Raw genomic sequence first — 23,537 nt, 5'->3', positions numbered from 1 at the left:
GTGTCTTTTGGAGCAAAAATTAATATAAGTCCTGGTATTATATTATATTATATTATATTATATTATATTATATTATATTATATTATATTATACCTGGTCTTAAATTATATTAAAATAAGACCAGGTCTTATATTAATTTTTGCTCCTAAAGACGCATTAGAGATGATGGTCCAGCTAGGCCTTATTTTTGGGAAAACACAGTATGTTTAACAGATTGTGTTTTAACAAGACTTCCAGGTGATATACTCTAGTGTATACTCAAGTTTGAGAACCATGGACATGGAAGAATCTTAGAATAAAACATAAGGATTATAATCATTTTGATATCATCAAACTGAATGATGGTCTTTGTAGAAATAGAAATAATTACCTGATAGAAACAGAACAAGCTATCTGACTGAAAGTTCAAGGAGGCTAATCTTCAAATTGATTAGTTTCTCTGATTTTCTTAGCATATTTTCTTGATGGAACTACCAGAAAGAAAATTCATATCATTGCACTGTCTTTGCCAATCTTCAAATGTTTCTTTGTCTATCTCTATCAATATCCACACAAATCACTGCTATTAGAGGTCAACTTTGGAATTCCCCATTCTCTCATAGATTGATTAGCTTCTTATTGTCATTTGAAGACATAAATTTGATTTTCAAAATATCTGAGGAGATGTTTCTTGAACTCGGTCTACTCACTTCCTCAAGGGCCTAATCCAGATGAATTTCTCTAAGTTCCATCCTCACAGTGTGGCTCCCGAATCACATCTTCTACTCACATTTCCATGTGGACCTCCAATAAGGATCTCAAACTTAACATGTCCAAAGACAAACTTCTGATTTCCTCCTCCCCTCCCTACCCTGGTGCCCAAATCTACTCCCATGGCCATCCTTCTGTAGTCGTTCCAATAAATGACAATGGCCTACATTCAGTCACTCAGAACAGAAACTTTGGAGGCATTCTTGACCTCTCAGGTTCTCTTACACCTCACATCCAATGCATCCTCACATCTGCCTTTGATCTAAAATATTATATCAATCTATCCACTTCTCACCAACTCTGCCTCTAGCATCATGCTCTAAGCACAATCTCCCACACATGGACTGTTTTAAGTGCTTCCTAACAAGTCTCCTTGTTTCCACCTTGCCCCCATTTTGGTCTTTTCTCTATTCCATCTATTTTCCACAAACTGATCATTAAAATGGAAATCAGATCATGTCACTTTTTGTTCCAAACTCTCCTATTTCAACCTGGCCTCTAAGGTCCTCACATAAACTGTCCCATCGCTGCTGATCACTCTTACTCTCCTCCTTCACTCTGCAAGAAACACACATAAAAGAGCTTCCTTACTGGTCCTAAAAGAGTGCCTCAGGGTCTTTGAAACTTTCCTGAGCCTGGTATCTCCAAATACAGAGTCTGAGACAAGGTTTACCTACAATATTGTGGTTTTTGTGGAAAGAAAAAAGGGACAGAAAGCAGGACCAAAGAAGTGTCACAGAGGAGAAAGGCAGGCAGATGTAAAGATACATAATTGACTGGATCACTTCTGTGGAGGACAGGTACTCAATCCCATGGGACCATTCTTATGAAAGTCTTAGGAAATTCATCTTGACTTCTACCGCGGAAAAAAAAAGAGCCGTGGACATAGAATATATCTATAGGCTCCAGTTTTCTATTGGTCAAAAGTGGCCTTAAGGGCATGAACTCTCTGGCATAGCTGGATTGTGTATGCATGAGTATTGAATGGTTTCTGCTGTAGCATCAGAGAACTCCCAGGGCAGGAATCAAAAGTATGTAAATATAAGTGATACAGGCCCCAATGGAAGCACTATCAGGTTACATTTCCATGCAGCTGGTTGAAGCCTGAGGGACTGGATATTGTAGCAAAGGCTACAGTAAGTGGTAGGAAGAGAGAATTTGAAGTGCCACACTGAAGGTGTCGAATGCAAACTTGCTCTTTCCTCTGCCTAGAAAAATTTCCCCCCACATGTCCAAGTGGCACTTGCCCTCACGGCTCAAATGTCACCTTATTAGAGACTTACCCGAGCATCCTATTTAAGACAGTCACCACTAAACACACACACACACACACACACACACACACTCTTATAAATTTTAATTTGTCTGAATTTAACTGATAGTCTAATGAGAGGGAAACAGACAAGAAGAAAATAATGAAAAGATTCCTGCTCTTTCCCTGCCTCTGCGGAGTAGCCCGGAGACAGAGGCCCAGATGCATCAAGATTCGTCTCCGCGGTAACCCACCGCCTGGCCGAGCAAGGCATCGCTGCTGGAGGTGTGTAACGGACGTGAACACTGCTGCACAAGAGGCGCTGAAGACCGCCCTCGTCTACGATGGCCTAAGCACAGGGAATTCGCAAAGCTGCCAAAGCCCTAGACGAGCACGGAGCCCATCTCTGTGTGCTCATACCCAACTGTGATGAGCCTATGCTTGCCAAGTTGGTGGAGGCCCTCTGTGCCCAACACCACGTCAGCCTAATTAAGGTCGATGACAACAAGAAGCTAGGGGAATGGGTCGGCCTCCGTAAAATCAACAGAGAGAGAAAACCCGGAAAAGTGGTTAGTTGCAAGTGTGTGGTGATTAAGGACTACCACGAAGTGTCTCAGGCCACCGAGGCCAGCAAGGAGTACTTCCAATGCAAGAAATGAGCGAATAAACGTGGCTTTTGTTTTCCAGTCAATCAATCGATCGATCAGTAGGCATATAGCCTAGAACATTCTGAACCATTTTGAAGTTTGTGACGAACAAAACACGGGCATATGGTTGGCTGATCATACTTTGCTGAATCCTATTTAATATCAGCTTTAACTCTATACCAATGGAATATTAATCATAGACAGCAGGAAAATAAAACTTTCCTTATCAATGATTTCCTAACCTGAGCGAAGGATTTTATCACTAGAACAAACAGGAGAAAAGGAAAAAACTCTCTCTTTCCCTGAACCACCTAGGTTCTTTGTCATTATACTCAAAGATCTATTTTAGACCATTGGAACATTGTACGTAAAAGACATTAAAATCATTTCTCTTTAAGAAAAGGGAATTTGTAGAACTAATAGTCTGCATGCAGACAAATAGGATATGGTGGATTCAGAAATAAGAGAAACAACATGAAACTTTGTGTATTGATTTACAGTGAACCCAATCTGTGTAATCACGCATACTATCCCCCTTCTATAAACAGTTGCTCCTCAGAAGCCATAAGTGGGAATCAGGTTCAATGCCACTTTTAGAGCATTAGAAGAAATGCTAAGAATAAGTCTCAACGTTTAGAGTTTCACATAAGGCAACCCCGCTGAGCAACCATCTTATTTCAGTCTTCTGGAGAAAAAGGGACATTCAAATGCCCCATTTAGGAACCTTACTGAGAAATAATGCTATTCTGTATTTTATTCAATCCTCCAAAATGTATGTCCATCGTAGGTTGACTAATAAAGCTATCAATCTTTTTGTGTAACAGTCTACATACAGAGGATGCCCAGAAAATGTATACACATTTTAAGAAAGGAAAAAACTGTATTAATATACTGGGGGTGCCAAAATTGTATACATTTTAAGAGATGCTAACATTTTGGTCAGCATTGCTCACGCAGTAGTTCGCCGTAATCAGAAGTGTCTGGACGCTGATGGTAACCAGTTTGAGCACCTCTTGTAATTGCAGAAGTCAAACGTGACTTGTATTTATGTTTTGTTATGGTATATATTACTACAGTTTTTTCCTTTCTTAAAATGTGTATACATTTTTTGGCACCCTCTGTATACCAATAACAAAAGACAAATACAAGTCACATTTGACTTCTGCAATTACAGGAGGTACTTAAACTGGTTACCATCAGCATCCAAACACTTCTGATTACAGTGAACTACTGCTGGAGCAAAGTGTTAACATCGCTTAAAACGTGTATACGTTTTTGGGGCACCCCCGGTATTTGATACACATTTTTACATCATCCTGCAGTTTCCATTTTTCTTTTATGCTACAGGATGATAATTTCTTTCATTCTTTCTTGCAAGTTTAATTTCCTCTTAACTGCATCTGGCTCAAAATTTCCTATGTCTTCTGGTCTGAGGATTCGAGAGGCTAACCAACATGGACGACCATAACAGGCCTGATGATTTCTATGTCTGGTGTTTCTAAAGTCAGTATGGCTGTGGTTCCCAGACCAGCAGCACTTGGGATCTTGTTAGAAATGCAGATTTGTGGGCACCATGGCAACTACTGAATCAGAATTTGCCTTTTAAAAAGACCCTAGTTGTTTTATTGCACATTAAAGTCTGAGAAGCATTGATCTAGAGAAGCCGAAAATGAGAGCACCACTGTCATCCCTAGTACCCTCTAAGGACCTAGTATTTTGATCTCTCAGGCTGGTGATTTCTTCTTATAACTATGTTTCTAGTATAAATTAATCATTTATAAAAATTAGTAAAACCACAACATTTTTAGAGGCATCAAAGGATAATAGAATTCATTTTAATCCTTTAAGAAAAGTTATTTCTTCAAGGTGCCATTTACTATGTATCATACAAATGAAATTTAATATATGCTACTTTGTATTGTTACTTGTTTATGTTAGTCTCTCATTGCCTAGATTATAACCATCCTGAAGGACAGAGACTAGGTTTTACCTCTCTTTGCAGCTCCCAGTTTGCATATACTCAGATTTTTACAAGCACTTGTTAAAGATTGTAAAAAGAATGCTGTTCCTTGAATCTTTTGTCCTAAAAAAATTAACTCATGGACACAAAAATTTGAAAAGTCAACCGCATTTCTCAATTTCATTGTGGAAAAACAAAGCCAAAATTCTTGTTAAAATCAATATAGATAAAATCTGTCATTTCCCTTTGTTTTACCAATCCCATTACCCTATCACAGTAAGAGATAAGATAGTCTGATCACATTTAAGACCAGGATGTCACTACCTAGGAATTCTTCAAACTATTAGATTAATCCATGGTTACTTTTTTTCCCTCATAGCACACTTTTAAGGGTCATACTTTTTCTAAATTTCAGATATATTTTCTATTATATACAAGTTCTTACAGACAATCAGTGGCACTGCAATCTTAATCAGTTTACTACAAAGTGGTAGTGTTTTTACAGCCCTGAAATCTGAGTAATCAAGATTAATTCATTTAATATTTCAAAAGGAAAGTTCCAGTCTTCATTTTGGTTCCTCTTTCTACTAAATTTCTTATTAGGGTGGAAGAGATCATTCTTTCTAAGGAATGTACTAGGTACAATACTATTCCTTTTTCATGTCACCTCTGAGCATCTTTCCATCTTAAAAAAGGGGATCAACATTTTTCATTACCTTCTTTCTATTGCTCTATGTTGTGGGTACAATAGAGGAAAATTTTCAAGTCTTCTTTCTGCCCCAAATACTATGTTCCAGAGTTTTCCCTGGGAAAATCTGAGTACAAAATGGCATTTTCCAAATGCTTTTCTGAACATTTCCGCAAGCCTTCAAAGTTTATGTGTATTTCTTGACCATCTACTCAACTATCCCACTTTCTCTGGTCAACCCATTTGCAAAAAGCTTATTCAGCACATCATGGAAATATATAGATTTACTTCTCTCCTTTTTCATGTTTCTGTGTTCCTAGTATAATACACAGATACACACACACACACACACACACACAAAATATAAATTAAGTTCTACTTAGCAACACACTATAAACAAGCCAGTGGAGGATTTAGTCTCACAGCACCTCTCCCCTCCCCTTTGCTGATCAGAAGTATGAAATAACTCCTTGAGTTAGGAAATGTGTTTTTATGCAGGTGATTTTCAAACATCCTAAGGTTATAGGAGCCCATCAGCATCATACTTTAGGCCACAGAAGTCAAACAAACAAGTGTATCATTGGGCCCAGATCCCAAAAAAATTTCAGTCCCACTACTCTTCCCTGTTAGTATTGCTGGTGCCCAAGCTCAGGCTCATGACACTCAGGTGCACTGCTACATGACATTTCCCACCGTCTACATGGTGCCTGAATGATTTAATGTGAAATATGCTTATCGCCCCACATAAGGCACCTAAGGGAAATTATCACACGTTTTCTCTATACCTCAGCACTCAGCAAAGTTCCCAGCGCTTAGTGCCACCCTGAGCTCCTGACACACTTCTGTGAGCCTAATACCATATTGAGCACTTAAATACTTCTTTGATGATTGGTCCATTTATTGGCTTTTACTCTTTCACTAGTAGATACAATCTGTGTCAATACAGGTAAGGCAAAATTGAGAGTTGAAGTAATTACCTAACTAACTAAAGCAAAAGCCAATCCTTCTCTCCAACCTCCATTTTCCTCCCACAATAACACTTGCAAAATCAGCAGATTGGATAATTCCAGCATGAATCCACTCATAGTCAACAGACTTACTCAGCCCTCTGTCAAAGCATTTTTTTTTAAGTAGCCAAAGATAGCACAGAGCTTTGTAAAACATACACCCAGGATAACTGATATTTCTCCATCTGAGCACAGGATTTCAATTTGTTGTATATATTATATCAGCCCAAAACATAACAAATCATGCTGTAGGTTATTCATTTTGTTGAAAAATATGACCTCTTTCTTTTTTGCAGTATACAAAGTGAAGAAGAAGGCAGATTGATTTTTATATATTGGAAACAAATCAACAGACTTTCTAATAAAATAAACGTTTGCTTGGTTTTAAATTAAAATTCCCTCCATTGTACACATGGACTCTGTAGCTGTGCTGGATTTTACCAAAAAAAAAACCAAAACTCTCACAATACTTGGGCATGTGTATGCCTGTGGATTTGGAAATAGAACAATATGTTAGTATATTTATTTATAATCATCCCATTCTGAAAAAGTATTTAAAATGGTATACAGAGAAATGTAAGACTCACATCCACATACTGATAAGCACATACACGCACATATACAATGACACCTACTATGAGACAGACTGGGCACTGTTGAGAATCAATTTTACTACAAAATTCAAGCTTTAGTTTCTGTTTGATAATGTTTGCTTCGTTTAATTACAGAAGGTGGGATATATAAATACTTTTTATTATTTGAGTTGTAAATTAAATTGTACTGAAACTCTTTTGCTAGTTAGATTTGAGTGAACACAACTGCATACTTTCATTTCAGAAATACAAGTAACGATACACTACATCATTAGTCATCTTCAAAGCCTAGGAGGTCTTCACACCTTTCTCTCAGTTTCCCCTTGCCAGGACCGAAAAAAGATACTATAAATGTCATGTTGTAAATGGCAAATCACATTTTTATGGGCTTGGAAGTTAATTTCGCTTAGAAGCATTTTTATGGACTTTGGAAACTAAAGAATAAAAATAGCTAGATTTGTAAGATCAAAAACTTTCTTTCCAGGGAGCAGCATTCGCCATTGGTTTCAGTTTCCTCTTGGTATTTTTTCACTGCTAAGAGGTACAGGCATAAGTCGTTTTATTGTGCTTCACTTTATTGTGCTTCACAGATATTGCATTTTTTTTACAAATTAAAAGTTTGTGGCAACATTGTATAGGTATGTACATTTAATTTTTTTTTAGACATTATGCTATTACACACTTAACAGACTACACTGTAGTGTCAACACAATTTTATATGCACTGGGAAACCAAAAAATCGGGACACTAGCTTTGTTGCAAGATTTGCTTTATTGCTGCGGTCTGGAACTGAACATGCAATATCTCCAACATACACCTGTATAAGCTGGAAACAATATAGAGGGTGCCAAAGGAATGTATACGCAGTTTAAGAAAGGGAAAAAACTGTATTAAAATTTTAATACTCAATATATACTGACAACAAAAGATGAATAAAAGTCATGTGTATACATTTTTTTGGCACCCCCGTACTTAATGAAGGCAAGTTTTCACCGAGCCTCTCAATGGAAAGAGAAATTATTTTTATTATATATAGGAAACAATAAAACAATATTGGAACTCCCTCCCTACTGGCCACTACCCCTTCTTCCTTGCTGATGAGACAGGGATTTTGCTCAGGTGTTCACACTCTCCCTAAGGACATGAGAAAAGCTGGCCCAGGTCCAAGGGGTAAGCTTGGGTCAGTCTATGGTGTTCAGAGTGATGAATGATGAGATTAAGAAAGGGGCATGTGACCTAGGTCTGGTCAATAAGATCCCATTTCTCTCTCTACTTGTTGTCCCTCAGGTCTGGTGAATAAGATCCCATTTCCCTCCCTACTTGTTGTCTCTCAGGTCTGGTGAATAAGATCCCATTTCTCTCCCTACTTGTTGTCCCTCAGGTCTGGTCAATAAGATCCCATTTCTGTCTCTATTTCTTGTCCCTCAAAGGGATATGAAACTACAGTGGCCATCTCGCTGGAGAAGTTAGACTACCTTAATGAAAATGGTGGAACAGAAACATGGAACCTGGATCTCTGGTGACACTATTGAAGCACCGAAGTACTAACTGAAACTGCGCCACTTCTGAACTTTATCTAATATAAAATAACAAACTACTAATCTTTTAAGCCAGTTGAATTAGGAGTTTTGGTTATTTGTACCAGAAAACTAATATTCTCCCTTCTATCTCATGCTGTGATGGAGTAGCGGGAAATGCAAAATGCAGAGAGAATTTCTTGATATTTCACTCTATAAGTAGCAGGAAAAGGGAGAAAGATGAATACAGGACGTGAACATGAGTCCTCCATTCATGTATGAACTATCTTTTAACCTCAGTGTTCACTCATTCATTCCACATTATGTTGTAGAGCTTTTAGCTGGGTACTGAGGGTATGGAGATTAACATAAAACTCACCTCACCATTAAAGAACTCATAAATCATTGGGTGAGACAGATGTGTCTACCAAAATTTTTACTTCAACCTAATTCAATTAGATATAGATATAGATAGAAATATAGATATATGAGTAGATATATCTGCTGCAGAAGGCCTGTATAGCAACTAATTAAACCTGGGACTAAGGGGCAAGTTATTTGGCTGGGTTAAAGGAAATACACTGTTCAGGTAGGATTCCAGAAGGAAATTGTTTTCAAGTTGTAATATATTTTCCTTTAATTTATGCAAACATTTCACACTCATGAAGTCATGTATTTCAGAGCAAATCTAAGTGACTCTTGGAGTTGATCTTCAAGAACGAATCAGCCTTAACCAGATGAATGCAGGAGGCAAGGGACCATCCAAAAAGAGAACAGTGTACGCAAGGAAGAAACATGAGAGTGCAGCTGGGGAACTAAAAGTAACCTGTTATGAGAGGGCAAAATTGCACTTGGAGAAGTGGTAAGTCATGGCCCTGAAGAAATAGACATGGGCCAGACAATAAAGTTGTTTATCCTGAAGGGTCAAGAGCTACTAAGGAATTGCAAGTAACAGAAAGACATTTCTACATGTTTTTAAATAAAATCACCCTGGCAGTAGGAGGGGTGATAAATTTAGAAAGGGGAAAAGTTAAGAGACAGAGAGACAAGACCCCAAAGTGATTGCAGGAATGCACCCAAAAATGGTAAGGACCTGAGCAAAGACTGTGGCAATAGGGACAGAAAGGAAAAAGGGAACATGTGGATAATATTTTTAAATTGAATGATGGCTGAGTGGGTGAAGGGAAGGGTAAGAGGTAATCTAAACTGACCCCGGAGGATTAGATTGGACTATGGCACTGCGCCCACAATAGGTTCTCCATGGTTTATTCTGTTTTAGAATGAGCAGCAGGCATCCCTTACTACCTAACTCCTACACATCCAATACAATTTTTCTAAGGTAGGCAGTGAGAGAAAAGTCAATCTCGGTTATTTGTTACATAACCCAGATATGTTGGCGAGAGATACGGTGCAGCCATTGCTGACTCTCAGCCAGGGTAAGGGGAGCAGGAGGCAACAGGGCTCTGCTCACCCAGGCACCTACCTTATGCCAAAAAAGAGCTGCCTTTTGTGGTTTTCATTTCCTCTCTATTTGTATAGAATGTCACTGAAGGCTGTGAGTAAATTTAATCAGAAGCAACATTCAACACATTCTTCCATTACCCTTTTATTCCATTGTGTTTTATCCAAGTATCATAAAATAAATCAATGTATTTATATCTACCTCTGAGGTTTTCTGTTACCGGAGGATCAAATAGGGTTAGGAGGAGGAGTCCACTGACAGTTGTCTATTCACAGCTACAGGTAACATATTTTCAGAGATCAACTTAGTTCCTCCTGCTCCCCTTACCCTGGCTGAGAGTCAGCAATGGCTGCACCGTATCTCTTGCCAACATATCTGGGTTATGTAACAAATAACTGAGGTGGACTTTTCTCTCACTGCCTACCTTAGAGAAACTGTACTGGGTGTGTGGGAGTTAGGCAGTAAGGGATGCCTAGTGCTCATTCTAAAACAAAATAAACCATGGAGAAACTACTGTGGGCACAGGGCCTACTAAGATGTAGTCCCTGCATTTGAGGGGCTGACAGTAGGATTCCTACTAACCAAAGGTGAAAAGAATGAACCAGAGCAGCACCAGAAGCTGCAGGACGTGTTTCATAGTTGAATGAGTATTTCAATTAGATCTTAAAACTGAGTGAGGTTTCTAACACGCAGACACAGGAAGAGGAAACAATATTCAAAGTCAAAGGGATAGCATGAGCAAAGAAATGGAGTGCAGAAAGAACATGGTAAATGCGTGGTGTAACACATCTCTTCTTTGGCAACTTGCCTCGGGCCTCTGACACCACACAAATGCCTCCATAGCACCTGCCACTGCTTATACTATGAAGTCAAAAGTTATACGCAAATTTTTAACTGCGCAGAGGTCGGCACCCCAACCCCTGTGTTGCTCAAAGGTCAATGATAGTTATTTTCTCACAGCTGTCTCTCCCCAGCTAGAATGCTAATTATTCCCAAAGATCTTGGACTGTGCTTTTTCATCTGGCATTCACAACACGTGATGCCACACGTAGAGCATAACTGGTATCCAACAACATCCTGTTGAATGAGCAATCCAGTTAGTTGGAACTAGGGTGAATAAGAATCATAAGATGGGAGATGAAATAAGAAGTGGAGCTTGGAGCCAGATAGTAAACAACTCAAATCCCATAATTAAAGAGTTTAGACTTTATAGAGTATGTGGACTGTTTTTCATCATGAGAGATTGGTGGTGGACAACCAGATGAGAACCTGTTACGATCGGCAAGAGGCCAAGAAAGTCAGGGAATATGAGGGATGGTGTGAGGTACAAAAGACTTGGCAGCTATTTAGAATTCAGTGCTCACCCTGTGCTAGGCATCATACTAAGCACGTTGTGATGCTATTTCATTAAATCTTCACAACGCTCTGAAGTAGGTACTATTATTCCCAATCTAGAGAGGATGAACCTGAGGCCAATAAGGACCTTTATAAATTAAGGCGAAGATTCCTTCCCATGCACACCCGACCCTAAAAACAAAGCATTATTTTGAGCAAATAGGCGCAAGGAACCCCAAATGGAAGAAAATTCCAACACTGATCATAAAGAAGCATACTCATCTAACAGAACTGGGGCAGTCCTGCCCAATACAGAATCTCTCAAAGGAAGCCATAGCATGCTTCCACTGGCACAAACCTAAAATTTATCTTTGCAATGAGTTAACCTTATGAAAAGTTTTAGACACCAATTTTAAAATGTGCCAACGTGAATAGGTTTTTTTGTTTTGTTATTTTTAGGTGGTACAGAAGCAAAAATATTTGAAGACCTTTGCCCTGAGCTAAATTTCTACATAAAATTTTCCATGCAAGGTATATGTCGTGCGGGGTGTCCGGCGGGGTGGCCTGCGGGGTCTCTGTTCCCGCTCCCCACATAAGAACGCAGGACATGGTGGGGCCAAAAAGGAATACCCACGGAGCCATAGGTAGGGAAGTCATACCACTATGGTCTCACTGGAGGCTGGGTTTACACGACGTGCGATCTGCTGTCCGCTTTGCTGCCAACCGACCAACTGTCCTTGATTCTCCTTCAGTCTCCTCCTTCACTCTCCTTGGCTCCCCTCCGTAGCCGCGGCAGTTATATCAGTGGCCAATGGCTCAATGGCTACAGCTGATGGCCAACCAGCCACAGCTGACGGCCATCCACTATCTGAGCCAGCACCTCTCCATATGAGGCCGAGAGCCTGGAAACTGCTTTCTGGGACTCTGTCCCCACAGTATATTTAGAGGGATAGGTATTTGCTCCTTGAAGGAATGGATTTGCTCTTATTAATTTTTATGTTGGATTTAACACAACAATTCACACTTAGTTGAAGCTCTGTAATATATTTTAAACCAACCTAAATTGAATCCGTTTGGGAATGATAGAAGACATGGCTGGCGAGATGATTAGCATCGAGTCAATAGGTTCAGAATCCTTTTGTCTTGTGGGTCATTAATTTTGGAAATATTTATGACAGGAAGTTTTGGGCAGGTGAAGAAAGAAAAAGAGAAAGAGAGAGAAAAAGAGTACTAAAGAGGAAACCAAACCACAGACTTCACTTTGCAGTATTCAGTGATATTTTCCTGGAAGCAGCTTCTTCAAGCAAGTTGCTGTCAGGAGACAAAATACTATACTAACTGAGCAAGAGTTAAGGTTTATTGTCTTGGTCAAGAAACCAAGGGAAACATGAAAAAAAAATGAAGATCCTTATTGCCAGGGATGAAAGTGTGAAGCAGTGAAATTCAGAACAGAGAAGGAATGCCTACATCCTTTTTGAAAGAAAACAAACCCCGAAGCCATTATAAAACAAACAAACAAACAAAAAAGGGCCACTATATTATAATAGTATAGAGCATGAGTAATTGGAGATTGAATTGGAATAACCAGGGATACGGAGATAAGGCGATCATGATGCAATTTTACAAAGCAGTATTATTATTGCAAAGAAAATAATTAGAAAATACCTTCACCTCTAAAAAAGATATTAATTTACTTAGTTTCCGTGTTAATGAACTTACTGATGATATTAAATAACATACGAATGAATCTGTGTCCCCAGAACATACTCGTTATCAAGTGTTCATCATTCTAAATATATTGCTTTTTAATTGTTTATTTTTATTCATTTGCCCAAATAGTAAGCAAAAGCATTCGTTTCTAAGAACCAAAATCAATTTCCTGATTCTTCCATTCTTTGTACAAATCTTTTTTCTAACAATGTATTAAATGCAAGCACTCAAGGCTAGTATGCCATGGGAAATGTGGTGACAAATGGGACATTCCAGAATGCAGGGAGTTTTAATCTTGTAGGAGAGGAGACATGTATACAAAGAACTATAACTCAAGCAGTAAGTGCCATAAGAGAGATATGAACATGTTTCTAAGAGTTCAGTAAAAGAATCACCCACTTCCAGCTGAGGAGATCAGGGAAAGCTCCATAAGTGAGGAATAAGCAAACTCCGGAACCTAAAAATGCTCCTTCATTTGACTTTTCCAAAGAGATTTTTACCTAATTGGAAAATTCTTTGCTTTTCACTCCATGTGCTTGCAAGTTGACTGAGGGAAGAAATCCTGACCTGTCTCTTTCAGGATTAGGATGTTCCTAAGATAAATACAACAGCACACAGAAAATGTACACCAACAGCATTCCTAGGCATGTTTTCAAATTCATGACAATCAATAGAAACAAACTGGTAGTTGGGTACAATGGCATGTTGTGGGGCGATTCAGCCTTTCTTTCTCTGTGCTTTCCCTCATTCTTGCAACAGAACTGTTTTCATTCAGTGTAACAACATACCTGGAAAAACAAAAAACAAATAATATAACAATCAATCAAACAACTCTACACAATTGGCTATAATGATTTCATGCTTGAATAGTACTGATAACACAATGTTTGGCTTTAACCCTTGGCGACTGTGTGTTTGCTAGAAGCCCTCCTGGCAAGGGGAGAGGAAGGGAAGGAAAATACTCCATCTCTACCCTTTACCTCCAAATAGCTGCCTGCCTCTGTCCTCTTGAATCCTTCACCTTTCAGCAAAGAGTCGGGTATAACTGTGTTATAATGAGAACGTTACTCACAGGAATCACTTGGGAAGGGCTCTTCAATTACAAAGGTAATGTATCTAAATTTATGTCATGTATATTTTATCATATTTTTAAAAAATGTATCTAGAAATTCTCCCTTTTAAAAAGGAAAAAAGAAATAATGTTAAAAATAATTCTAAATTTCCCACCATCTGTAAACACATTCATTTCTCCCACATTCTTTTGAGTTTGGGGTGTATCCTTTCTTCCTTTTTTTTTAATAAACAATATATGGTGTTGTTTTCTTTGCTTTTTGAATTTATACAAATGGTATCACATTATTCATGTCATTCGGCAACTTGCTATGTATTTTTTCTCTTAGCATTGTGTTTCTAAGATCTGTCCATGTTTGTTTTGTGTATAGGACCTGGTTTATTCTTGTTAAGGCTTTGTATAATTATGGTTCACTCTATAAGCCCATTTCTTACTGATAGGCAATTAGAATGTGTCCTTTTGTTCACTACTGCAGTGCTGCAAAGATTATTCTCCTCTTTCTCTGTGCAATTGTGCAACAGTGTGAGACATTTGTACCATGTCAATTTAGCTAAGCTGACACTGTTTCTGAGAATCCCCTCCCTGTATTTTTCCCAGTTAGTATGTGCCATGAGAGTCATTTTGCCCAAGGTTTGGGAGGCAGATGTGCACAGCAGCCAGGCCTGCAGCAACTCTGGCTCCTGCAGATCTCTTTTAGCATCTTTGCCTTCTAGGCCAGGTGTATGTTGAGCTCTGAGACACCAGCTTCTCTAGCAGGTAACTCCCATCTTCAAAGCTGTACATTTGGAATTAGTTAGAGACTTATACAGGCTCTAGGCCATCTTTGTTTTTTGGTTTTTTCAGCTTGTCTTTGCTCTTCCCACTTCATGTCCATCATTCCTTCTCAACTGCCTGGCCTGCTGACTTCAGGCTCCAGCACCAGGCACAGAAGCAACAACTTCACATAAACCGTTTAAATCAACTCCCTGTGATAAAGCCCTTATTCTGTATCAGACCTAACGGTTCAGCTTCTCTAGATCCAACTGTGTCTGGTACACAGGAGAGATGTCTTCAGAGTCAGAGAAACACTAAGCTGTCCTCTTCTCCAATCACCTCACTCCCTCCTGCTTCCATGGGAGACACAACATGAAGAATAGCTGCCTTATGCCTAGGAAATAAAAGTTGTTCACATTAGAGTAAGATTGCCTCCCACCTCCTCTGTTAACCTCCTTTCCTCCCTTTTGAGGGCACTGTCTACTCCTTGGTCAGAAATTAACTGATCAGTGGAGCATAAAAATTCTTCTTGCTTTCTTACAAAGTACACGTACTCTTACCATACAGTCTAGCAATCATGCTCCTTGGAATTTACTCAAAGGTGCTACACACTTCTATCCACAAAAACCTGCACACAGATGTTTTTAGCATCTTTATTCGTAGTTGCCAAAATTGGAAGATGTCCTTCAATAGATGAGTGGAGAAATCAACTGTATGGTCCATCCAGACAATGGAATATTATTGAGCACTGGAAAAAAAAATCAGCCAAGCCATGAAAAGACAAAACACATTTAAGAGGAAACTTAAATGCTATTGCTAAGTGAAAGAAGCCCATCTGAAAAGGCTATATACAGTATGATTCCCACTACATGACATTCTGGAAAAGGCAAAACTTTAGAAGCAGTAAAAAGATCACTAGCTGCCTGAGGTTGGGAGTGGGGATGGGATGAAAGTCAGGAGGATTTTTAGGGCAGTGAACTACTCTGTACGACATTGTAATGATGAATACATGGCATTATACATTTGTTGAAACCCAGATAATGTACAACACCAAGAGTGAACCCTAATGTAAACTATAGATAAGGGTGATAATGATGTGCCAATGTGGGTTCATCAATTATAACAAATGTACGACTGTGATGGGTGGTGTTGATAATGGGGGAGTCTATGCATGTGTGGGTACAGGGGGTATATTGGAAATTTCTGTACTTTCCCCTCAATGTTGCTGTGTACCTAAAACTACCCTGAAAATGTTATCTTAATAAAAACAATATTTTTTTTAATTCCTTCTTGCCGAGGGTCCACAAAGAAGGTAACTGCCTTACTTTTGAGTTAAAGGAAATTCATTTTCTTGATAGTCAATATGAAATGTGTCATTTGAAAAGAATGAGTAAGTCAACATTGCACTTCACCAGGGGCTTCCCCTTTATTGGGATTTCATCAATGTTGAAACAGACAAGGCTTGAGAAGAATATTTTTTAAATTAGTTTTAAAGCTAAAGGTATAGCTGTGGCAGGCAATAAGCCATGAGTAAAAATCTAACACATTTGCTTATGCCGAGGAGAAATGGGACCTAACCAACTCTGTTACATTCTAAGCGTCATCGTAGTAAGGCCGGGCTCCCTTGAATGTCTCTCCCAAAAGGATGCCAATAGCCAGGGCCCATGAACAGCAACACAGACGATAGTGAAGAGAGAATGATTATGGAAGTTCAATCTCATAAAAGAATTTCCTGCCTCTTCAAGACGACAGGCACCTGAAAGCTGATTACTTGGAGAGAACTAAAGCACAACAATAAGAAAGACTAAAATATACCACCTATCTCACTCTTTTCAGTTAGATTGCTTCATCCTGCGCATACTAACACTTTCCCCCTCAACATTAGGATTGACAAGGGATGGGGGAGGGGGACAATTCATCCTCATCGCTTTTGAAAGAGATAGAAAGAGGGAGAGAAAGAGAGCCTGTGAACAAGCAGAATATTTTTCTCTCATGTAACTATTATCAAATTGGGGTTACAGACTGTTTTGTAACATGTGAAATCATTAAAAAAAGAAAAGTTCAAGGTAGAACAAGATATTTTTGGCAAATTAAATAGTAGATAAGTAGTCAGAGTTATTATTGTACCTAGGACTCCACCGGTTCTATTATATGCATCCTAAGGCAGTTCTACACACGTCATGGTAAGGAATACGTCTTTATATGTGAGTCTGCTTTTAGAGTGAAAGGGGAGTGCAAGCATGGTCGTGCCTAAGGTCATCTGTTAAATACTCCAATCTAAGTAAGAAGAGGCTCTGGACAACCCCAAATAACTCTTTGCTTCCATTAGGATACCTTCCTCAATGAGTAACTGAAGACCCAACTAAACACTCAGCAAATTTACAGGATTACATTTTAAAAAATCCAGAAGAAGATCATTTCCAGAATTGATTAATTCAACTCACCAACACAGTCATGGACTCGGGGCCTTTCCATCTTTCTATCTCATCATCAGGGTGTCAGCGAGGTCTTCTCATAATCACAAGACAGTTACAGAATCACATCCTCAAACACCAATGTCCAGTGGTTTGCATCTCTGGTTAAGAGCTAAGATGCCTCTTTCAGAAACTCCTTCCCATATCCTTGTCAAGAACTAGATCATGGGCCCATCCATAAGCCACTCAGTCTCTAGTAAAAGGAATGAGGCTTCTATGACCCACTTAGACCAATCGGGGTTGAGCTGAGCCCCATGAGTAGACACTGGAGCAAAGTCAAGGCTCTGGGTGAGCCGCTCACGGCACATGCTCTGCTGCTGCAAAGCCGATACCTGGCTCTACCTCTACGTAAGAATCAAATACTTGCTGTCAAGTTCAAAATGGGCAATTGCTGTCATATTTTTCTACCTTAATATTTTGCCCATTGAGAGCCTAATGAATAAAATGTTAGCAGGAATTAACACTATCTGAAACATATTTATGCTGGTAATCAGAGCTCATTCCAAATGAGCAATCTGAAACCTTTTTCCAGGTAACATTTCCCTTGAATGTCAGAAATTAGCCAAAGACCACTTAACTTCCTTGTTGAGAAAATAATGTTCCATGAACAAATTCCAAATATGGGGTGTTTATAAGACAGGACCTTATGTTATTTACCCAGAAGTCTTCTTTCTGTTGGAAAACATAAACCGCCACAACCCAGTATTCTTACATGGTTCTGATACACCTGCCAACCCCAGTGCCCACTGCAGAGGTGGACATATGGCCCTGGCCTCAGCAGTTAGGGCACTTCAATCCTCTCACCATAACGTTAGATCATCAATTAGATACTTAACCTTAAACCAATCAAGCACTCTCTCCCCACCAAAAAAGGCCTTCTCTGAGATTTATTAGACAGAAACCAAAAGAATAAGTGTCACCCTTCTTTTTGGGGGGATTCTGGGGGCCACAGGCCGAAATATGGCCAACGACACACAAAAAGAAGCAGAGACTAGTAGCTATGAGTGATAGGGAAAGAGAGAAAAAAGGAAATAGAGGTGGATTCAAAGGGCCCGAAGTTCTGAACTTCCCAGTGTGACAGATTGCACAATTGGCCCCAATATTCACCACCCCCACCCCAACCCACCCCCGTATCCACAATGTTTTCCATTAGACTTTATAGTTTCCCCCACTTCCATGGGGAGAGTATATTTTCCTACTCCCTAACTTTGGGCTTGGCCAGGAGACTTACTTTGGCCAATGTGATATTAGCAGATATAACTCAACAGGGACTGTGTCATGTGCCTTTGTCGTCACCAGAAGAATCTGCTCAGCTACAGGCTGAGAAAACTGAGACCCAGGGAGCAGACCCACAGCTCTGTACCTCAGCCTCCGGAGCCTAAAGCTGCTGACGCATGAGCAAGCGCAGCTGAGATCAGCAGAGCTGGGCCAGCCACCCACAGATGTGTGAGCTAAATAAATGCTTGCTGTCACATGTCACTGAGATTTGTGTGGTTGTTTATTACACAGAAATGGCTGACAAACACACCAGTTGTGTGAGCCAGTAGAGCACTCCCCTCTTTTGTTCACCAAATATTTGTTAGTTTGTTTTTATTCACCAAAATGGAGGCTTCAAAAGGGCAGGGCTTTTTGCCTTTTTTTTTTTTTTTTTTACTTTTTTTTCTGTTACTTCTCTAATACCTATAAAACAGATTCTCTAATACCAATAAAACAGACTGGGGCATTGTAAGCACTCATTAAATAGTTGATGAATAAAGCAAGTTTGAGCTGAATTTCTGTCACTTCAAACACAGGCCCTGACTAATACAAGCCACAGGTCAAACGGTTTTGATTTTACAACATATAGTAACATCACAAAAATCTCATCAGTAGAATGTAGTCTAGTGGCTTTTTTTCCCACATTTGGAGGATTTTCAGTGTTAACAAACCAAATCAAGGGTTGCCACAAAAGTGCAGATTAGTACTTACTGCATTCTATCCTTAATTGGTCCTTGACCGAGAAAATAAGTCAAAAAGCCCGAAACTCAACCAAGGCCAACACGATGGCACTGCCTGGCACCTTTACCGTCTTTGTTATCTACATCACCTCTACTGATTACTGAGACCAGAGTGATTTTATATTATATGACCACCATTTGAATTTTGTTTCTTACTTTTTATTTTACACAGAAAAATTACAAGAATAGTACAAACAACACCTGGATGCCTTTTACCCAGATCTCATTAATTGTTAGCATTTTGTTCCATTTACTTCATCACCTGCTTACTCTGTGTACTTTTCCCCTGAATCATTTGAGAGCAAAAATTTGAGAGTAATTGCAGCCATAATGCCCTTTATCAATAAGTACTTCAGTGTATATTTCCTAGGAATGAGGACTTTCTTTAGCATAAAATAACCACGGCACATTTACCAAAATCAACAAATGTAACATCTAATATTGATATCCAACTCACTGTTTATATTCAAATTTTCCACTTGTACCAATAGTGTCAATTACAGTTTTGTTTTTTTTGTGTGTTTTTTTCCTGGTCTGAGATCCAATTCAAAAAATCACAGAATTCCAATTAATTGTAATGTCTTTTTACTCTTCTCTAATTGGAAACTTTTCCTCAGCCCTTCATTGTTTTCATGATTTTGTCATTTTTAAAAATTTGTAATTGAATCTAAATTTATTTAAGAATTTGTTCTTGTTGAGCATTGCATTGAATTATATATTTAAATTCTATGAATCCTCTGTCGCCCCTGTCTCTCTCTTTTTCTCATTATATGATTGAGTATACAGTAGCAAGAAATTTTATTTATCCCAAATTTTTTTAGTTGTAGTAAAATACATGTAACATAAAATTTACCGTAAAATTTTAAGTGTATAACTCAGTAGGATTGAATACATTCACATCACTGTACAAGCATCATCACCATCCATCTTCAGAACTCTTTTCATTTTGCAAAACTGAAACTCTGCACCTATTAAACAGTAACTCCCTATTTCTCCCTCGCCCCAACTTCTCAACCACCATTCAATTTCTGTTTCTGTGAATGTGACTACTGTAGGTACCTCACAGAAGTGGAATCATCAAGGGGTTTACTTTTTGTGATTAGCTTATTCCACTTAACATTATGTCTTCAAGGTTCATCCATGTTATAGCCTGTGTCAGAATTTCCTTCCATTTTAAAGGTGAATAATATTCCATTGTATGTATATTTCACATTTTGTTTATCCATTTATCCCTCTATGTACACTTGAGTTGCTTCCACCTTTTGACTATTGTGAATAAAGTTGCTATGAACATGGGTATACAAAAATCTGTTGGAGATTTTTCAATTATTTTGGAAATATACCCTGAAGTGCAATTGCTGGATCATGTAGTAATTCTAATTTTAGTTATTTGAGGACCAGCTATACTGTTTTCCACAAAGGCTGCACCATTTTACATTTCCATCAATAGTGTACAAAGGTTCCAATTTCTGTACATCCTTACCAACATGCTATTTTCTGGGTTTCTTTTTCTTTTTTTGTTTCTTTTTCATTTTCTTTTTTTTTTTTTGGATAGTAGACATCCTAATAGATATGAAATGTTATCTCATTGTGGTTTTGATTTGCATTTCCCTAATGATTAGTAATGTTCAGCAACTTTTCATGTGATTGTTGGCTAGTTGTATATATTTTTTGAAGAAATGTCTATTGGTGTCTTTTGCCCATTTTTGAATTGGGTTATTTCTTTTTTGCTGTTGAGTTGAAGGGGTTCTTTATATATTCTGGATATTAACTTTTTATCAGATATATAATTTGCAAATATTTTCTCCCATTCTGTGGGAGATTTTCACTCTGTTGATTGTGTCCTTTGATGCACAGAAGTTTTTAATTTTGATGTAGTCAAATTTATTTTTTTTTCTTTTATTGACTGTGATTTTGGCCAAGAAATTATTGCCAAACCCAAGGTCACAAAGTTTTTCCCATTTTCTTCTAAGAGTTATATAGTTTTAGCTCTTATACTTAGGTCTTTGATCTATTTTGAGTTAATTTTTGTAGATGGTATGAGGTAAGGGCCCAATTTCATTCAGTTTTCCCAGTATCATTTGTTGAAAAGACTATCCTTTCCCCATTGAATGGCCTTGGCACCCTTGTCAAAAATCATCTGACCATATATGGAAGATTTTGTTACTGGGAACATAATAGATTCTATTCTACTAGCCCATATGTCTATCTGTATGCCAATACCACACTGTTTTGATTACTGTAGCTTTGTAGTATGTTTCAAAATCAGGAAGCATGAGACATTCAACTTTAGTCTTATTTTTCATATTGTTTAGTTGTTCAAGGCCCCTTAAAAATCCATCTGGATTTTAGGACTTTTATTTATTTATTTATGCAAACAACACCATTGAGATTTTGACAGATTGCATTGAATCTATAAATCGCGTTAGGTAGTATTGACATCTTTACAATATTAAGTCTTTCAATTTACAAAACACAGGGTGTCCTTTCATTTGTTTATTTGTGTCTTCTTTAATTTTTTTCAACCACATTTTATAGTTTTCAGTGTACAATTCTTTCACGTGCTTGGTTATAATTATTTCTATGTATTTTATACTTTTTTTATGTAATTGTAAATGAAACTGTTTTCTTAATTTCCTTTTCAGATTATTCAGTGTTAGTGTATAGAAATGCCACTGATTTTTGTGTGTTGGTTTTGTATCCTGCAACTTTGCTGAATTTGTTTATTAGTTCTAATGGTTTGGGGGGGATCTTTAGGGTTTTCTATGTATAAGATTATGTTGTCTGCAAACAAATATAATTTCACTTCATCCTTTCCAATTTGGATGCTTTTTATTTATTTACTTTTTCCTAATTGCTCTGACTAGGTCTTTCAGTACTATGTTGACTAGAAGTGGCCAGAGTGGGCACCCTTGTCTTGTGCCTGATCTTAGAGGAAAAGCTTTCAGTCTTCCACCATTGAGTATGATGTTAGCTGGCGGCTTTTCATACATGACCTTTATTATGTTGCGGTAGTTTCCTTCTATTTCTAGTTTATTAAGTGTTTTATCATGTTTCATTTTGTCAAATCCTTTTTCTGCATCTAGTGAGATGATCATAGGCTTTTCTCCCTTTTTCCTGTTAAAAGTAAATGATAAATAACCTGTTCCTTTGCTCTTTGATTAAGAGGATAAAACAAGTTAGTATTACAGCCCATATATATATACAAGTTAATTCTTTCTTTTAGACAATAAATATTTATTGAGAAAATGTTCAGTTTGTGGTAATTGACCTTCTTGGCACTGGAGTTTCAAAGTTGAAGAAGACAAATACTTCCTTCAAGAGTGTCACAATCTAGTGCAGGAGACAGGCCCTTCCCCAAGTAGCCCATGAACTCTCTGCTTAACTCACAGCAGCTTATCAACCACTCCCTCCTATTTGTTCATGGAGTTCCCTTAGACCATGATGCTCTGACTCTCCTCCCTTCTTTGCCTGTCAAAATCACAGATATTTTTTCAGCTCCAATTCTACTTCTTCTGAGAGATAATTTCTGATCAGACTGTGCAGAATTAACTACTCCACCTCTGTAATCTCTATTATAACCTCCCTACTCATTACTCTGAAAATTTAAAAGTAAAGAGAGCTTTCCAATTTGGGCCTGGCAGGATGGCTCCCGCAAAGAAGGGTGGCGAGAAGAAGAAGGGCCATTCTTTCACGAACAAGATAGTGACCAAGGAATACACCACTACATTCACAAGCACAACCATGGAGTGGGTATCAAGAAGCGTGCCCCTTGGGTACTGAGATCCGGAAATTTGTCATGAAGGAGATGAGAATCCCAGAGATGTACATTGACACCAGACTCAACAAAGCTGTCTGGGCCAAAGGAATAAGGAATGTCCCATACTGCATCTTGGTGTGGTTGTCTAGAGAGCATACTGAGGACAAAGATTCACCAAATAAGCTCTATATGTTGGTTACCTACATATCTGTCACTACTTTCAAAAATCTACAAACAGTTAATGTGAGTAAGAACTAACTGCTGATTGTCAAATAAAGTTATAAAACTGCAAAAAACAAAAGTAAAGAGAAAGCATCGAGCATTTATTCTGCCTCTCCTATACCATAGCTATTCAAGGGAGACAAAGAGCAGATAGGAGAAAGTAATATAAAGAAATATTCCAGTTAACAAACACAGTTGAATAACAGAATGAGAAAAATCACCATTTATTAACCTCCAATGAAATGATCCCTCTTCTAAGCAACAATCATTAGTGGATCCCAAGACCATTAGGTGAAAGGCTGACCCTGAACCCACCGGTCAACCTTAGCATCACTGAA

The 23,537-nt window shown here is 38.3% G+C and overlaps 1 pseudogene across 1 annotated transcript; it reads left to right on the top strand.

Annotated features, from left to right (window-relative positions):
• Positions 1 to 22,856: 22,856 nt before the first annotated feature.
• On the top strand, positions 22,857 to 23,235 carry LOC308493234 (large ribosomal subunit protein eL31-like; annotated as a pseudogene). Its single transcript has one exon. The product of its transcript is annotated as a large ribosomal subunit protein eL31-like (transcript).
• The last annotated feature ends 302 nt before the right edge of the window (positions 23,236 to 23,537 follow it).

The sequence above is a fragment of the Rhinolophus hipposideros genome (assembly GCF_964194185.1).
Source record: "Rhinolophus hipposideros genome assembly, chromosome: 3".
NCBI classification, from domain to species: domain Eukaryota; kingdom Metazoa; phylum Chordata; class Mammalia; order Chiroptera; family Rhinolophidae; genus Rhinolophus; species Rhinolophus hipposideros.
This window is presented reverse-complemented; position numbering and strand designations above follow the sequence as displayed.